At 47.7% G+C, this 6,767-nt stretch overlaps 1 long non-coding RNA gene across 1 annotated transcript; it reads right to left on the bottom strand.

Moving 5' to 3' along the window:
* Positions 1 to 2,884: 2,884 nt before the first annotated feature.
* Positions 2,885 to 5,125, bottom strand: LOC112212766. Its single transcript, XR_002946576.2, has 2 exons — positions 4,497 to 5,125; positions 2,885 to 4,389 (listed from the first exon to the last, which is right to left on the bottom strand). It is a non-coding gene; the product is annotated as an uncharacterized LOC112212766 (long non-coding RNA).
* Positions 5,126 to 6,767: the final 1,642 nt, after the last annotated feature.

The following is a 6,767-nucleotide window of genomic DNA, read 5'->3' as shown; positions in this document are numbered from 1 at the left end:
GCCGTAGCTGCTGCATAACTACGCGCTTATTGCACTATTTTCACCGTGAGCCGATACACGTGTGCTCGGTGCCCCCTCCCTCGTTCTGGTTACCGCGCATTTGCCTGCTGCAGGATCAAATAGGAGGGCACGGAAGATCGACAGGCCGGCAGAGAGGGGGATGAAAACGTGCGAGAAACTCGCGGTGGTCCGCCGAGCGGGGAGGTCGGAGTCGAGGACGCGCCGCTCGTCCTGTCAAAGGATCAACAGGCGTCGAAGAAGCGTGGATCTTTCCGATTTGGGAGACGTCGAGAGAAAGGAGCGAGAGGCCTCTAGGAGTGGTAGTAATACGAGGCACGAGAGGAAGGGTTTCCGCGGGAGGCGGTTCCAAGACCAAGCTCAACGATCATCATTACCGATTTGCTTTTCCTATATTCCCTTCTTTTTTCACCTTTTTGTCTCGTCCGTCCTCTTTCTAACGGAACGTCCTAGCCGACAGGAACGCTTTAATTATGCAAACCTGTCTGTAACGTCGAATGCCTGGAGTAGATGCCGGGCTTGGGATTCGTTTGGAACTGATAGCCGTGCCAATCGTACGAATCGACTACAGGTAGTAAAGAAACACGGAGAGAAGACAGGAACGATGGTGAGTTATGCGCGCATAAGTCACGAGACCGGCGAAATATTTATCGGCTGGCGAAAGAAGAATCCTCGATATGTAGCTCGATGGAAAGTGCGCGCGGCTGGCCGCAACGTGAAAGCGCGTGCAACGAGTCGCGAGCATCGGCCCCCGGTTGGGCGTGGAAGTGATTCATTGAGCGGTGGCGTGCATGAGCCGCGTATTATCTAGATAATGATGAGTTACGTTGCTCGAAAATCTTCGGCATAGGTCAGGCCTTCGGATAACGGCTTATTCGCGCGGTGGGCTCGAGCATCGCGAACAGCATCGCGGTCTGATCGCACAAGTTCATTAAACTCGGTAGGCGTGTCCCGGCCTCGAGAGGATACGGTTAAGTATGACAATGCGCTAGATTCGGTCCGACTTCTATCATCGATCCTGTTGATACAGCGATTTCTTTTAATTATCATGGAAAGATCGGACAAATCGGCCGACTGGAAGATTCGACGCTGATTCGTGAAAAAAAGACACGCGAGTTTTATGGAAGTGAAGGTTTAGAAAGCCACGTAGAAAGCCATTAAACTTGGTTTTATTTGATATTTTCGATGACGTTTCATAGGAATTGCTAAATGTCCGGTGACATTTTTACAGGAATTAATTTACGAAGGTATAGCTTAAAAGGCATCGAGTATGCAATTAATCCAGCGGCCAGCCGGTCGTAATTTCGCTAGAGATTCCACGGGGATCATCGCGGATTTATTACGGTCTATCGCGAGCCGGTTAATATCTGCGCTCGATTAAAAATCATTTTTCTAAGATCGCGCCGGACGATGTCCAATTTACTTCGAAGCTACTGGCCGCGGTCATAATTCAAGGATAATTACTTAATAACAGATCGGTTCGTGCCGAGTGTCCGCTTTACGATCGGTAGGACGAGCCATAATTCCTTAAAGTCCTTTCCATCCTGTCCGCAGAAGCCACGCGAACATGTCCTAATTTCCTCTCATATAAACTACTAATATCCAACTAATAAATCCTTGTCCATTCGTGCGAAGATTTCCGAAACCATTCAGCATCGGCGGAGCAAAACGTTTAAACGTTCTCGTTTATGCAACAAAACGAAACGAAAGAAACGCGAAGATCATGACGAAGAAAAAAGAAGAGAACGAGAAAGAATAAGAAGAATAAGAAGCGAAACTATAAGAAGCGAAGAACACGGGAACACGCACAACTCTATTTGTATCGCCGGAGAAACCTATCCCATCGATCTCGATCGCTGGGTCGACTCAACCTCGCGAGATGGTTAATAATTTCCAGCGGTAATATTTCGCGATATAGCTGCTCGTCATCGGATAACGCTATCTCAATTCCGAGGCCTAGTGGAGCGTACGGTGGAGCGGCAATTTCATATAAAAACCACGACCGCGTGTGTGTCGATCTCTACCACACGTACACGCACGCACACATACCGATGTGCACACTGTAAAACGTTCTGGATCGTACGTGTGTCCGGTGTTCGCGTCACGAACGCGTATATGCATCAGGATGACCGATCGTCGGCTTCTTCTTTCTTTTCCACCGCTCTCTTAACCGGCTTACCACCCCGTGCACACCGACACACCCGCCAACTAGCCAGAACCCATTACCTAGAGTCGGTCCTAGACCTGATCCACACGCATCGAGCGTGGATGATCGAATGGCCACGGAGCCGACCACGACGACGACAGTGAACCGTTTCAGGGACGGGCGAGCGGTTGGTCAGGGCCTCGGTTGGACAGAGCCGTATGTAAATACTTCGAAACACCCGTGTGTCCCTGGCGTGGTGAGTTTGACGCGTGTACACGGGTTGCGTCGTCGACGCGACCGGCCACAGAGTTCGTCGAACTGGAATAGAATTCCATTCGGACCGCTTCTAGGGGTGGATTCTGACGCGCTGCCCGCTAAAATAAGACCGCGCACCGGCCGGATTTAGAGGCACGACCATTGCCGTAGGTTCAGATTCGCCAATTTTTCTTCTCCTTTTTTTTTATTATTCCGTTTGCCTTTGCAGCGTAAGGCTCTTTACGATCGTGGTTGGTTCTGGTCATTAGGATGCACGGAGATCTTTATGATCGGGCGTCGGAACGGAATGTCTCCTTAATTGCTTTAAATGAATCTCTTTTACGGAGTCTCTTCTTCGTGGATCTTATACGAATAATAGAGCCCGGAGGCAGCCACAAATAAGCCTAAATATAGGCGTCATCTATCCGAGATAATCTTGATTCGTCGCAGCAAAAGCGATATTACAACGCGTCTCTGGCTTTTATTCTTGCAACGAACTATGTCTTTTACATCGTGTAATAAAGGAAATCTAATATCATAAAGTGAAATGAGTCGGAATATTTCGAAGAGTTTTGAAAAACGAACAGTTTGGGCCGTTTCCTCGCGGATCCACGGAGATTCTTTCCACGATAACGACGTAATGAGTCGACTGTCGGTGTCGTTAGTCGAGATCTCGATGATTACGAGAAGTTTTCCCCTCTCGTGATTTGAAGAGCACGGCGAGGGACGCATCGAGTGGTCGTGGGCCTCTCTCGCTGCCTCCGTAGATGACGGATGGGGACAGTTGTTGCATCGCAGTCGCTGCCAAGAATATCTTCTCTGCCACCCCTCTCTCCCTTCACCTTTATCTCACGAAACGTCACTCTCCTCTGCCCTCTCTTTCAGCCCTCTCTGTCACTTTATTCGTCTTTCGCTGCACCTCTCTCTCTCTCTCTCTCTCTCTTTCTCTTCCTCCTCTCTTTCCGCTTTAACCCTTCGTCTCTCTGGCGATATTTTTCGTACCTTCGTATCCTCGTCACGGACTTCGTTAGCCTATGTCTCGATCGTGTAATTGATATACGTGTTTCTGTATTTGAATTTGTTACGCCAGATTCCTGGGCTTCCATGATTAATTTGGCATGCTTTGCTTGCCAGTTGCATCGGATGTTTTGTCGTGGTCGATGCAGATTTAACGAGCCACGCTCCAAATAATTTTGTAATTTTATTATATTTGTACGGGTGACAAAGTCTCTAAGTTGGAAAATTGCCGGTAAAGTTAAACTTTACTACGAAAATCTGTATGTTTTCAAATATCAGAACCGTTTGTACCAATTTTCCCGTTGTCTCGCTTCCGAAAACGTACGCTTCTCCGATGCAAAGTTGCATCGTCGCTTTCCCAAGGCTACGATAATTGCATGTATTTCCCTTCGTTACCTTATCAAATGGAGAATTCACGACGACGAAGGTTGTTCAACGGGAATCGTTCAATTCTCTAAAGACCGGCCAAGGATGACATAAAAAAGCGCGATCGTAGGTAAAGCACGGGATGTAACGGTGGTCCGGCGTGGCATCTATGATATCGCGCGCAAATTGTTAGGCTCGCGCGTCTAACTATCTCGAATCCAGTGGTTCGTCCGCGTAGTAAACTGTTATAACTCGGGGGCTTTCCGGTGGTACACGAACGATTCGTGCCGGCCGGATCTGCATTACGTTCCAAGACAGATCCGAGCGTGGATCGAGAACACGAGCTGCGTACACGGGGCTTGCGTTTAGAATATTAATGGTCGTTGTGTATCGGTGCTCGCGGGACGATATTATCGAGTAGTCGGTTGGAAAGTAATTGGCGGTGTTGCTTCTTTGCTCTTCGTACGTTTTTACCTTCCTCCTTCTCCTCTTCTTCTTCTTCTTCTTCTTCCTATTCTTTTTTTCTCCCGTTTCATCCTTTCTCCTCTTTCTTCTCGGTTCTCGTTGGGCAGCGACCACGGCCACCACTAGAAACAACAGCGGCGTAATAACAATTTCGTGTAACATCAGCATCAAGACCGAGACCCGTTAATGTCTTCGAACGGCAGAGCATTTCAGAGATACGGCAACTTACGCTTAGCAGAGCAGAAATGTATTTCAGTTATCACTATGATTTATCGCCTTTGGATTTTTTCGCTAACGAGCGTCAGCCACGTAATTAACTTTGTAGAGCGGGAATGTACCGGCGAACCAACTATTGGCAGCCCTCTTCTTTCGCGTTTAAGCGTAGAGCACAACCGACTTGCCTGGACTCGTGCCTCGTGCTTATGCATTCTCTCCCGTTGCCGTGTCGAACTTGCCTCGTCTCTCTGCCGCGTACGTACATGTACTACGCGCGCCCGACGCGTACGTACAGCGGCGAAAAAATTTGCGCGAAACGAAATTGACGCGCGTGTTAAAAAAAAATACCCACGCCGCGGCGCGGTGCCGCCCCCTTGAGACGATCCCCGCCAGGAAACCACGTCCGTTTGCTCTTTTTTCGGCGTCGTCAAACCCTTGAACCTATTATTACATATACAAGCTGGGAAATTAAAAGTGTTACGGACTACTGCTGCTGAGTGATTATACATATAATATACACGGTGACTCACAATAATATAATATGACGGCACGCTCAGCTTTGCTCCATATTCTTTTCGATACTCAATTTAATCCCGTACGAGGAAATCGATACGGAGTAACTGAGAGTAGAGTAAGCGTTTAAAATTTAAGATCCGTCGCTGGAGCATCGTGGTAATAAAAATTTAGTAAAGTAATTGGTAAACAACTAGTGATACTTTTATTAAACATTGTAATTCGATAATTTTGTTTTACAATATATTAGTTTCTTGCCTAAATACATATACCTGTGCGTGTCTGTGTATTGTAATGTCTAACGAAACTCGTAGTACGAATTATGGTTTCAATTTAACACGGATAAGGTGTATATAAAAGAAAGATCAGCGTGAAATATAATTTGAACTCCGCTTCTCGAAGCCAAGAGTTATTAAACATAACTTCTGTATAATGCTTCAATATTCTTTATTTAACACGATGTAGTAACACCGAATAGCTTGCTTAAATAGCTATTAAACCTACTTAAATAGCTATTAAACAAATCGTATGGCGAGGGGTTAAACTGCGATGCTTTGAACGCAACACCCTATACAGGAAACTGCTATACATAAAACATCCTGGCACCTGGTAATCAGATGCGAAATCGACAGGTCCGCGAAATATGTATCAAGAATATTCAATCGACTCACCAGGGTCGTTCATGCACTGTGCACGATTTTCCATCCGGAATTGCAGATTAGTTAATATTTTAATTACTCGCATATCCCAGGGTTCTATCGGATCCAAAATAGTGGGTGGAGGGGGAGGGGGAGGGTGGAAGAGCATCGTTGCGAAGAGGGAAGGAGAGAAAAGAGGCGGAGGGGTAGAAGGGAGGAGGAGGAGGAGGAGGAGGAGGAGGATGAGATCGAGGTGGGTCGAAAGGGCGTTCCGTCGAACGTCCAAAAATCGAGGATTAAAATTCATTTAGCATTAACAACGACTCCCGTCGAATGCACTCCGTGTAAAGGCTGCTCCCTGAATCTATATTGAGCACCGGTTCCACCTCTCGGTTACCATAGCTAGCCGGAGAGCTAACGGCTTCTCGATTTTTGTGGGATTTTATCAGGGAGCGGGCAGCAGAGCTACGCCCGCCGATGCGTATATGCACGAGCTTGCGCGCAAAGGGAAGCAACACGAGGAAAAATAATAATAAAAAAAAAAAGAGGAAACAGAAAGAGAAGAAAAAAAAATAGGAAAAAATAGGAAAAACGGGAGGGGGAGGGGAAAAGGAGAACGAAAGAGATGGGGTAGGGAGAAAAAGAGAGAGGAGAGAAACGGCAGAGTCGAACAGAGAGGGAAAGATATAAACGGAGGAGAACCGAACGCGTACCGTGATAGAGAGAACGAGAGAGAAAAAATGGAGAAGCAACGCGAAAACAAGAATCCATGCGGCTATTGCGGCTTCCGTTACGCCAGAGATGCTGCTGTTGGTGCTGCCGGTGTTGCTGTTGCCAGTGTGCGTTCGATCTCCGCGGCCAGAACCGAACCCAGAACGCCCGTTCGAACCGGTTTCGAACTCCTGATCGCGTAAACTGAGTGACAGCCTTTTCGAAACAGGCTTTCCCGCCCTTCGACGATCGACCGCGAAACGGTGCACGCCCGTTACGATCGATCTCCCCGCGTGCGTCTCGCTGCCTCTCTATATCGACTATATTTTTTGGCTCGTCAACGCGATACCGTCGACACACCGCTACGTGATAAGATCCGGGATCTGGCCGGGAGCAAGGATCTCCACGGTTGCCAACCCTGT

This window comes from Bombus impatiens, unplaced genomic scaffold, assembly GCF_000188095.3.
Source record: "Bombus impatiens unplaced genomic scaffold, BIMP_2.2 scf_0317, whole genome shotgun sequence".
NCBI lineage: Eukaryota > Metazoa > Arthropoda > Insecta > Hymenoptera > Apidae > Bombus > Bombus impatiens.
Note: the sequence above shows the minus strand (reverse complement) of the source record. Positions and strands in the feature narration are given on the sequence as shown.